Source organism: Talpa occidentalis, unplaced genomic scaffold, assembly GCF_014898055.3.
Source record: "Talpa occidentalis isolate TD23 unplaced genomic scaffold, MPIMG_talOcc4v2.1 talOcc4.2, whole genome shotgun sequence".
NCBI lineage: Eukaryota > Metazoa > Chordata > Mammalia > Eulipotyphla > Talpidae > Talpa > Talpa occidentalis.
In genome coordinates this window covers 123,189,492-123,202,125 of record NW_023602073.1, presented here as the reverse complement: position 1 = coordinate 123,202,125, position 12,634 = coordinate 123,189,492, and positions in this window count along the sequence as shown.

The window sequence follows — 12,634 nt, the reverse complement described above, 5'->3', positions numbered from 1 at the left end:
AAAAGAAACCTCTTATGCAGTTGGTAGAAATGTAGACTGATCCACTTCCTATGGAAAGAAGCTAAAAAAAGCAGCTCAAAAAGCTAAAAATGGACCTATCATATGACCCAGCAATTCTACTTCTAGGTATCTACCCAAAGAACATAAAAACACTAATTTGAAAGGAAACCTGCACTCCCATGTTTATAGCAGCACTATTTATAATAGCCAAGATACAGAAATAATCTAAATGCCCCAGAACAGATGGGTGGATAGACATTGGTATAAAGACCTAAAATGGAATACTACTCAGCTGTCAAAAAAGATAAATTCATGCCATTTGCAACATTGATAAAACTAGAAGGGATTATCTTAAGTAAAACAAGCCAGAAGGAGAAAGATAAATACTGGATGTTGTCCCTTACATGTGGAATATAGAGAAATCAAACAAAGGATCAAAGACAAACTTTAATTCTGACCCTTGAAAGCTGACCATGTATCTGAAGCACCCAGGAAGGAAGAGTGAGGATGTAGAAGTAGAGGGGAAAAATATTGGGGAGGAGAGCATAATCGACTATGGTGAAGGATTATGGCTGTTTGGTGTAGGAGATATATGTATGAGTAATCATACCTGAGCGTTATATATATATACATACATATAAAGATCCACTTTCAGACAACCCAAGGGAGGTAGCACCAGTCTCCATTGAGAAGCACCTCCCTTTACTGTCCTTTTATGTACACCTGTTCTTAAGCCATATATACATCAGTGAACTAATAACACAATGGAAAGAACACAGACTTAACTACCATTTGATAAGTTTTGATCCCAGCTCTACAATTACCTATTAGTCAGGGTAGTGAACCTAGTTTCCTTGTCTATAAATACAGGTGATAATGTACATTTCTGAGATATTGTAAGAAAAGTACCCAAGAAACCCTTTGTACCTCACAAAATGTCCAGTCCAACACAGATGCCCAGAGAGTTTATCTCCATCAAGTTGCAAAAGAAGAAAAAGGAGAAAGTATGTTCCTAAGTAATTCTCTTAGAAGATGGCTACTTCTGCAATTCCAGGGTAGTGACAACAATGCCAATGTGACTTTGCCAAGCAGAGGAAACAAGCTGAAACTGTTCAGCCAGCCTTTCTATACCTAGAACTATACGTAGAACTCTGTTCTATCACAAATTATCTACTGGCTCTCCAGAAACACTAGCCCTAACTCTTTTTTTTTTTTAATTAATGTTTTTCTTTTTTTTTTCTTTTCTTTTATATGTTTTTTACATCATTTTTCATTTTTGCACAATGTATGCGTTTTCATTTTGGTTATAGTCGCCATACAGTTCCCATCCCTCCTTGTTTTGATCCTACTCCCTTCTTCCCCCACTGTAGTGTGTCTCTGGTTTATAGTTGCTTGTTGGTTTTGATTTTTACTTTATTATAGTCTTTTACCTTGTCCCTTATTTAGGTTTTCTAAATTCCTGCTATAAGTGAGGCCATCAGGTATTTTTCTTTTTCTTTCTGGCTTATTTCACTGAGCATGATCCCTTCCAACTTCATCCATGTTGCTGCAAATTGCATGAGTTTATCTTTTTTTTTGATTGCTGAATAATACTCCATTGTGCATATGTACCATATCTTCTTAATCCATTCATCTATTTTTGGGCATTTGGGTTGTTTCCATAGCTTACCTATTCCAAATAGTGTCGCTATAAACATAGGGGCACAGGCACCCTTTTAATTTAATGTTTCTGTGTCCTTTGAGTAAATACCTAGGAGTGGAATTGCTGAATCATATGGAAGCTCCATCTTTAGCAGATAGAGGATTCTCCACACAGCTCTCCATAGTGGTTGGACCAATTTGCACTCCCACCAGCAGCGCAGGAGATTTCCTTTTTTTCCACATCCTCACCACTTGTTGTTGCTAGTTTTTTTTTTAATATGTGCCATTCTTACTGGTGTGAGATGGCATCTCATTGTAGTTTTGATTTACTTTTTTTCATATACTTGTTGGCAATTTGCACTTCCTCTGCTGAGAAGTTTCTTTTTAGCTCTTCTGCCCATTTTTTGACTGGATTATTTACTTTGTTTTTGTTGAGTTTCATCAGCTCTTTGTAGATTTTTGTGATCAGTCCTTTATCATTAGTGTTGTGTGCAAAAATTTTCTCCCAATTGGTGGGGTGTCTCTTTGTTTTGGTTACTGTCTCTTTTTTCTGTACAGACACTCTTTAATTTGATGTAGTCCCAGCTGTTTGTATTTGCCTTCCCTATCACTGCTTTGGGTGATGTGTCTTTAAAGATGTTACAGAGGTGTATGTCATGTAGTGTTGCACGTATATTTCCTTCTATATATGTTATGGTTTCAGGTCTTATTTCTAGTTCTTTAATCCATTTTGAGTTGGTTTTTGTGCATGGTGTGAGGTAGTAGTCAAGCTTCATTCTTTTGCATGTAGCAACCCAGTTTTCCCAGCAAACAAACTTTTATCGAACAAACTTTTTTTGTTTTATCGAACAAACTTTTTTGTTCCATTGCATATTCTTTGCTCCTTTTTCAAAGATTAGTTGGCCGTAAATCTGTGGGTTTATTTCTGGATTTTCTGTTCGGTTCCATTGGTCCATGTGTCTGTTCTTGTCCCAGTACCATGAACTTTTGATTATTATGGCTTTGTAGCATAGTTTGAAGTCTGGGAGTGTGATGCCTCCATCCCCCCCCCCCTTTTTTTTAGGAGAGCTTTGGCTATTCAGGGTTTTTGGTGGCTGCATATGAATTTCATCAACATTTGTTCTATTTCTTTGAAGAATGTCATTGAAATTTTTATTGGAATAACATTGAATCTGTAAATTGCTTTTGGTAGGATGGCCATTTTGATAATGTTAATTCTTCCAATCCATGAGCAGGGGATGTCTTTCCATTTCTTTGTGTCTTCTTCTATTTCTTTTAAGTGTTTTATAGTTTTCTTTGTATAGGTCCTTTACCTTTTGTTAGGTTTATTCCCAAGTATTTGATTTTTTTTTGTTTCAATAATAATAAAAGGGATGGTTTTCTTGTCTTCTTCTTCAGATTTATTATATGTGTATAGGAAGGCTACTGATTTTTGTGTGTTGATTTTGTACCCTGCTACTTTACTAAACTGATTGATTAGTTTGATTAGTTTTTCTGTGGAGTTTTTGGTGTTCTCTATGTATATAATACCTCCTCTCCTTCCTCTCCTCACCAGTAGTATGTCTCTGGTTTATAGTTGCTTGTTGATTTGATTTTTTCTTTGGTGTTAACCACATTTGTTAAGCTATATATCAATAATGCTAATATATTGATGACCATTGTCATTATTAACATTGACTATTATTATCTTTTATCAACCTCATTTAGTGGTGGTCCACATCAATCACCATGCCCCTTGTATTTTAATCTTTATTTTTAAAAAAAGCCGATGTGATAAATACTATCTTTATCCCTATTTTACCAGGGAGAAAACTACCTTAGAGAGCTTAAATATCTTATCCCAAATAGTATGGCTAATAAGTGGTGGAGACAGAACTTCAACTCACATCAGCTTAGTTTCAGACTCTCTAAGTTGGACTGCCTCTCCTAATATGCTTCCAAGTGATGTTCAGATCCAGTGGCACCTTTCATTAAGTGGCTTTCATGGAAAATAGGGCTCTTTGGGGGAGGAATGTATGTAATTAAGGTCATCACATAAACTGCCCTACATTTAATTAAGGAGTTGAAGATAAAGTGCATTTGTGATATTTCTCTTACCAATTCTTAGGTGGTAGGCTTGGCTGTGAGAGATCCTGGCATCTGCCTGCTTATGAGCCAGGCTCTGGCCACAGATCAGGCTGAGTGGCCAGCAGAGCGAAACCAGAAGCGGTGGTAAACACATTTCTAGAGAAAAAAACTAAATGAGTAACTACTAGGAATAATTTAATTTCACCTTGCTCTTTTTTATTATAAAGTGCAACATACAATCTCGGGTTTTAAGGGGGGGGAAAGGTATCTCTCATGTTCTATCTATAGTTGCAAAGAGAGATGTTTTTGCTTCATTTGCAGAGTCCTAGGCAGCCCCCTGGATCCACTTCACTTTACATTACCACCTCGGAAGCCTCCTTCTTAACTCTGACTGTGAGAGGGCACTGAGGATGAGAGGTGACTGTAAAACAGAACATTCCAGTAGGACTGTGTCTTGCTACCATAGACCAGTCAATATGATTTCTTTACTTAGTGGAGGAAGATGCGTCACAGACATGAGATTACACTTGCTGGTCACTGGAATTCAATGCTTTTTCCAGAAATGTAATGTTATCCCTAGGAATATAAATGCTTTCATTTTGACTAAAATATGTGGAATCTTGCAAACATAGCCTCCTGGAATTAATTCCAAAATGGTATGCAGCAGATAAATGATAAACTAGCCACGATTCTTAAGGATTTAAAGAAGTTTGATAAAAGCATATTTATTATTTTGGCACAGATAACAGTTAAAAAATTAAGATTTTTCAAAACCACACTGAGATACCACCTTACACCAGTAAGAATGACACATATCAAAAAAACAAGTAACAACAAATGTTGGCAAGGATGTGGTGAAAAAGGAACTCTCCTATATTGCTGGTGGGAGTGCAAACTGGTCCAACCATTGTGGAAAACTGTCTGGAGGTTCCTCAGTCTACTAAAAATGGAGCTACCATATGATCTGGCAATTCCACTCCCAGGGATCTACCCAAAGGACACAAAAACAGTGATTCAAAAGAGCACCTGTACACCTATGTTTATTGCAGCTCAATTTACAATAGGTAAAACCTGGAAACAACCCAAATGCCCAAAAATAGATGACTGGACCAAGAAAATGTGGTATATATACACAATGGAATATTATTCAGCAATCAAAAAAGATAAATTCATGTCATTCGCAGCAACATGGATGGAGCTAGAAGGAATTATGCTCAGTGAAAAAAGACAGAAGGAAAAAGAAAAATATCAGATGGTTTCACTTATAACAGGAATATAGGGGAACCAAATAAGATATCAGTGTAAAAAATAAATAATAGTAATAACAGCACAGAACACAACATAGCAAAAACAGACAATTATAAACCACCAGAGACATCCTGCAGGGGAGGAGGAGGGAGAGGGGTGAGAGGGAGGGAGGGAGGAGCACAGGGGACTGTGGTGATGGTGCACGGGTGTCTTGGGGAAGGAGATTCTATGAGGACTCAATCTGAGGGGGTAGGGGATGAAAATATGGTCTAAAAAATGTAAAAAATGATAAATGTTAAAATAAAAAATGAAAAAAATACAAAAACACCAATTTGAAAGGGAAAAAATTAAGATTTTTAAAAGAACACTACTAAAAAGGAAGAGAGAGAGAATAAATGCTGACAAGTAATACAGAAAGAGAGCCCTGAAATGCTACCCTTTTTGGTTGTATGCTTACTTACACTTTCATCCTCTGACCTCCTCTCTCTTGAACCTTAAATCCCCTCTGTGTAATCTAAATTCTATCTACTCTTCTAATCCATTTCAGTCCTGGCCTCTTCAGGGAGGTCTACTTTTCCCATCTGCTGTTCCCCATAAATCTTTCTTTCACCTGAGTGCCTGCAACTGAAAATATGGTTATTGTCTTATAGTTCAGTATTTAAGTATCCTCTAGGTGATTAATGTCTGATAATTTTATCTCCTAAATGGAAATAAGCATCCTGAAGTTATGGTTAATAGTTATTTATTAATCTAAGCAACAATAATAATACCAGTGGTTACTATTTTGGGAGGATTTATTATGTACTAGGGATATATAAAATGTCATTTAGTCATCTAAACAATCCTGTGAGGTTCTACTCAATCCTTATCAAAGAAATAAGGAAACTAAATTATAGTTAGAATATTATTTTGCTAGAAGAAGATATAACTAGAATTTGAATCCACTGCCTAATCCTGCTATGTCTTTCCAATCTGGAGCAAGCACACAAAATATGTCTTGGAAGAAGTATACCCAGTGTCTTTTTTAGAACTAGACAACTTCTCCTGGGAAAGATGAAAAATTCCCCAAATGCTAGATTTCAAATGAGGGTGCATTAATAAGAACAATGGGCAACTTTTATCATTCCTTCCTTATTTTGGAAAAATGTCAGAAGTCTAAATTACCCTAACAATCACAAATAGATGCACATTTGCTATCATGTGTATCCAGACTTAACCATCCGCAAGAGCAAGCTACCATTTGTCCTTTGGGTAAAGGCTAGGTTCTCCGGGATTCAGTTAAGTGGACTATTCATACATCTTCATGAAATAAAATATATGGAATGGAATAATCAAGTGGGATATCTGCCAATGAAATACCAAAACCACAAAGATGATAGATTCATATGAACCTTTAGATTGGAGATTCATTTTTAACAGATCAGAGGATTTTGAGCATTAGAAAGTACAGAATTGAGAGAAAAAAAAATACAAGAGTTTCTTATAAAGCATAGTTGGAAGAAGGTGTTAAATTGTCTTTACATTTTTTACCCAGCTTTGTTGATGTCTAATTAATAAAGATTGTATATATTTAAGGTATGCAATGTAATGATTTGATATTCATCTATCTGGTAATATGATTACCATGATTAAATTAATTAACGCATCCATCACCTCTCTAGTTTCATGGAACATGGTTAAAGTTTTATTTCTCTTTTAAAGCATTTTATCATGTTCTATTGCCTAGTTAGTACTATAAACTTCTCATATTGTATTAAGTTGTAATATTTTGAGGACAGGAAAACGTATTTGGTAGTTGTTTACAATGCTTAGCAATATGTGGACAATAGACATATGGTATTACGCATAGTAGCAATCAGTATTTGTTTAAATATAGTCTTCAAGTTGAACTTGAGATCCTAATGTGTCATAGCTACCATTTAGTAGCAGCTATTAGTAAACAGACATAAAATCTCAAGAGGGAGTAACTAGATATCCATGCTCATATGCTAACTTATGTTAATAACATCTTTTGTTTGTGTTTGTTTTTTTTTTTTTGCCCTTAACATGTTAAAAAAAAATTTAAGGGACCTCATTTAGCTAAAAGAAGGCAATACCCAACTATAAAAAACACAAAACGGAAACCAAGAGAAAGTAATAAACAGATGCAGAATGCAAGTAACAAAGTCGTAATCTAACCTGAAGTGAACCAAAGGTGCTGGCCAGGAAAGCCTTCACTGACCCTCCTCCTCACTCTACACTTACATTCCTGGGTAGCCCCTTCTTCTGGGAACAGAATGCCTGGCAGCAGGAGAAGCAGTGCAGCCAGGGCCCTGACAAGGATAAATTGCCTTTTCTCCACTGGGCGCCTGGTGCTAAATGGAATGCTGGCTGTAATGCCCTGAAGCCCCGCTCCCTTTTCCTCTCTAAGGTTTTCTCCCCAACCTACTAGTTCAGTATTCTGCATCTCTTCCTGTGTGGCTCCTGAATCTTCTGATTCCCATTTTCCTGCACACTCTTCCTTTTTCCACTTTTTTCTCTGTCCTGTGGAGGGAGAGGAGGTGAGACAGACCAAGGAGATTCAGAATCCCAACACTACCAGATTCAACTTCCAAACTGCTAATTCACATTTAGTGTAAGTGTAGTTTTGGTTCGTGTTCTAAAATCTGTTGGCTCACACAGAAGGCAATTTCAATTGACCTTTTAAAGCCTGTTTCTTATCATTTCTCCCTCTGAGAAGGACTTTAGTGGTGGTACTTAACTGATCTTCTCTATTTTCACAGTACTTCTATTCTCTTCCTATAGGCACTCTAAAGCCCAGGATCACAGAATACAACACTTTTGCTGGCAGTCTTTAAAAAGTATCATGGAGATCTATGTTTTTATTTTTGACTTGCAAAGATGATCACTTTAAGTAAAAAACTAATTTTAAAGGATAATCTCATAGAAATAGTACACTATAATTTTATAAAAAAAAAAAAAAACAACCGAGGGAGTCATTTTTTACTGTTGTCTTTGATTGGTGGGAATTTGGCTTATTTTTTTCATTTTCCACATTTCCATAAAAAATAATTTTTTAAAAATACGCATGCATAGCTTGGTTGACCAAAAACAAACAAACCAAAAAAATGAAAAAAATTTGTTACTGCCTTCCTGACAAGGAAAAGTATATGAGCACTGGATAGGCAAGCAGGAAACAGAATGGGGGTACCTAGATATGGAATGGTTGTGACAGTGAAACAGGGAATTGGTGACAATGCCTCAGTAAAAGTAGTGTGTGTGATCACTGCCCGGAAAGCTTTGGGGAAAAGCAAACTACAATTTACTGAAAAAGGCTTTTTGGTCACAACAGCTACTGCTGCCATACAAACTGCCTCATTGCAGCCTCATTAGCTGGTTGTAACCAGGACAGGACTGAAGTCGCCCTTCACAAGGAATATGGGCCTTGGCTCAGTGAGAAATAAATTGACTAAGAACCTCCAATTTGGATGTTAGCCCTGTGGAAGTGATAATAACCCCATCAAATTCCCAAGAGGAAACAGCTATAGAAGTAAAAGGAAAACACCAAAACAAAGTTTAAGGCTAAAGAGCACAAAAACCCTGGGCTGAGCCTTACAAAATGGAATAATGGTCCAAGTAAAACCTAAACTGCAGGAGCGCCAGACTGTGAAATGGAGAAACAATGCATGCTAAAGTGGGGTTGAAGACTCAAAAGCAGCCATTAATTCAAGCAAGATCAAAACAGAAATCAATCTATTCATGCGACTTCCAAAAGATCATTAAAAACTAATTACTTTCTGTCTACCTAAATTGCCTTGTTGCTTTAACTGGTAAATTGCTCTTCCTTACTTTTGGTCTAGATGGTTGTGGTATTAAACATTGTGTTCCAACTCAGATAACAGTGAGCCAAGTGGCCCCATCCTGGAGCCCAGACGCTAGCTTGTCTTATTTCCAAGGTCATAAAGGACTCTCTCTGCTTATCAGTATAAAGTTTATATATGCAATCAAGCAACACCTAAATGTAAAGCAATGCCATGAGTTATTCCAGCTTAAAAAAAAAAAATATTTGAGAAGCATGCTGAATTCTCTCAAACTTTTTATACATAACTTAATTTCAAGGGGGAGGAGGTAAGTCAAACCTTTTATTCTAGGGCTTGGCATATTGATATATCAATTCTATTGTTTAGAAAGAGTCTACATGACAATAACAGACACAATTCTAATTTCTTTTTCAAATCTGATGCCTTATCAAAAAAGAAAAAAGAAAAATTTTTACCACTCAAGCAAATTAATTTTGTCAAATGGTATTATCTACAAGATTTTTACCTTTCAAGAAAAAAAAAATTGCAATATTTATTTTCATTTGACCTTGTAAGTAATTAAATTTTTCTTTCAACCTAAAATTTTCCACAGGTTTTTCTTAAAAATAAAATTCTGAAATCCCACTTTTTGCCATTACATGTGAGTGTTTCCTAGGAGACGATTCAGTGTGCCCTGAGTTATTTCTTAGAAAATTAAGAGAATTTCAGAACCTATAAATTCTAATTGTAAAAAAAAAAAAATAAGTATCAATAGAAAAAAGCATTTTTTCAGAATCCTATTTACATATGGGCTTAGAAAATGACCAAGGATAAATGTGGTAAAATATGATCTTGGATATTAAGAATTCCTTTTTTCTAAATACTTATTTATTGTATTTTTGTAATAAAATACTATATGTGTAGTATCTTAACTGAAAAAGATCTACTTTTAAAGAGGATAGCTTATATTTCCTTAATATGCTATAATTTTCAAAATTTAATGCATATTAATTTTTCACTTCGTGTTTTTTTCCATAAAATATCTCTAAGACAAAACTTTCATTTGGGAACACATGCCTTCCCACTCCACAGTTAAGAAAATTGGAGCTCAGAACATATAGGGTACTACAAAAATCAAGTAATTTGTGGGAAAGAGGAATTAACATCTATTCAAAGCCTTCTGGAGGCCTCCCTGATGGTACAGGCATTAAAGAAAGAGGGCTATCAAGCTATCAGCTATAGCAGTCCCTGCAGCACAAGTCAGATCCCCAGGCAGAGAGATAACACACATGGCACAGCAGACCTCTCCTGCCTCACCCACTGCTCCCCTCAGCAGTATATTTCAGTAGATATGCCTGTTCTGCTCGTCACTTTTTCTCTGGTGAATCTTCCCACTCCCTCACCTCTGGCATACACCCCAGTTCTTGCATGCATAAATAAATAAATCTTAAAAAAAAAAAGTCTTCCATGTGCCATCTACCATACTAATGTTTTAAAAGGAAATTTTATTTTTTCAAACATTCCTAAGAGATGAATATTATTCTTACTGGTGTGTGTATACAAATTCAGAAATTGTGAATGCATTCATCGAATTTCTGTAGCTAAAAAACACGGCAGGGTTTCTGAGTATATATCATTATTTTTTAAGTCATTTCTAATTACAAATTAGAAGTTTCAGCCACTCGGGCCTCCCCTGGTGGCACAGCGGTTGAGCGCTGGGCTGCAAAGCTGCCCGCAGCCTCTGCAGCACCGGTTCGATCCCCGGCCGCTGGGCGAGGGTCCCACATGGCTTAACAGACCTCTCCTGCAGAGCCTGCTGCTCCCCTCAGCAGTGTATTTTGTCAGTCTGCCTGTTCTGCTCCCCGCTCTGGCTCTGGTGAATTCTCTCACCCTCCCGCGCTTCTGACTGTACCCAGTGCTTGTATAAATAAATAAATAAATCTTTAAAAAAAAAAGAAGTTTCAGCCACTCATTAAAAAAAGAGTGCAAAATAAATAAAATTAATAAAATTAATAATTATTATAATAAAAATAAATCAATAAAAATAAATAATACTGATGTTCACAAAACATAATTTAATATAAATACAAAACCAAATACCAACAGAGAAATCACAATGCATCAGGTACTAGTGCCCCCTTTGTAGGAACATGTCTCAAGGGTATTGCAGGTTGAAGCAATGGTAGCATGATTTTCTTAACATTCACTCCTCTTTTCCTCTATCCAACTTACTATTTATTTTTTACTATATATACCATCTATCCTTTTCCAGGGGTGAATAGTTAGAGGAGATATGGAAATCTCCTTGTCTCAAAAAAGTCAGAGAAATCCAGCAATAAAAATGTAGATTTATTGCTAGGTGGTACAGTTCAACTTTCTTGAAAAGAACAGTGCAAGGAAGTATATTTCTAACTCTTGCGTCTTTGATCTGAAATTTTAGGGCAGTAAGATAAATGGCCCTGCTAGAAGAAGCTGGAAATTCTTTCCCTGGTAAGGGATCACTGAGAAGCCAATACTCAGATATGACAGGAAAACAGAGACAAAAAGAATTTTTGGGGAAAATAAAGTCTTAAAGCAACTCTGAGAGAGAAAGAGTTACTTAACTGGATTAGATTCCATTTATGCTTTATATAAAATATTTTTATCTTGCTAAGAAGATGAAACATAAAGACAGAATTGAGCATTTGTTGCTAAACAGTATGACTTGATACTGCAAAGGCATCATACACAATCTTCTTTACCAAAATAGTGAAGTTAGTTAAGTATGTGACCCAAACATCACAGAATATCTAGTTTAACTTCTTGGGCACATCTGACCACTATTTCTTACATCATTTTTACTGTCCTTCCACACTGGTCAAGCTAAGAGAAGAGAAACTTCTCTCTGTACCAAATAAATTTTAACTTTTACAACATAAGAAAAGACTGAAGACTTATATCTAAAGGATATTTTCAGTTCTATTACTTTGATACAATTGCTGTCCACAAAATCATTTTCACTTATTTAACATATACGTATATGTGTTACACATACTTTTGACTATTGACCTACTTGGTGGATTACATTGATTAAAACAATAATTAATTGGGTAGGTAAAATCACTTTTGTTTGTTGTTTTGTTTTACTTTTCAATCAAGTTGACCAATTTGCTCATTACAATACAAATTAGACAAAGCAGCCAACTTCTATTTTGCTCTAATAATTAATTAAGATGTTTGGAGAATAGTTAAAAACCCCAGGTTCAACTCTACTTAACTATATCTAGAGAAAAAAAACTCTTATGCAAATGCACAGCTTGCACTAAGTATATTTTCTCTAAAGCAAAAGGTAAATATTATCAAAAATCTATCCTTTTAACTTAACTCACACAAACTTGAGTGGAAGCTAATATAGCTATCACTATAGGATAGCAAGGTATTTCTTTCTATTTTATTGGTGAGGAAACAGTCAAAAATTAGAAGCATTTTGGAATTCTCTGATCTCAAAATGAATGTATTTCCACTTGGTAATCAAAGGAACAAAAAATAGTATTTCCTACAGTTATTTTATTGCAAAGAACAAACTTCACTGGGGCCATCACAAAAACTGGAGGGGTGTATAAGTTGCCTTGTGGTTGTAAAAATTAAAATAAACTTGGCAAGGAAAAAAATTGCTCTACTCCAAGCCTGATATGTGAGAAAAAAATAATGCATCTTCCACATCTTCTGGTAGCAATATAACATACCCAGATGAACACTTTGCTGAAATGGATAATTTCAAAGAAAGTCTATGTGAATCACCAAAATCAGCTCAAAGAAAAACTTACACAAATCCATTACCAATGAAAAAATTACCTAATTGTCAAAATATTATACTTCAAAAGGCACCCAGCCCAAGTTTTTACTTGGGAATTTTATCA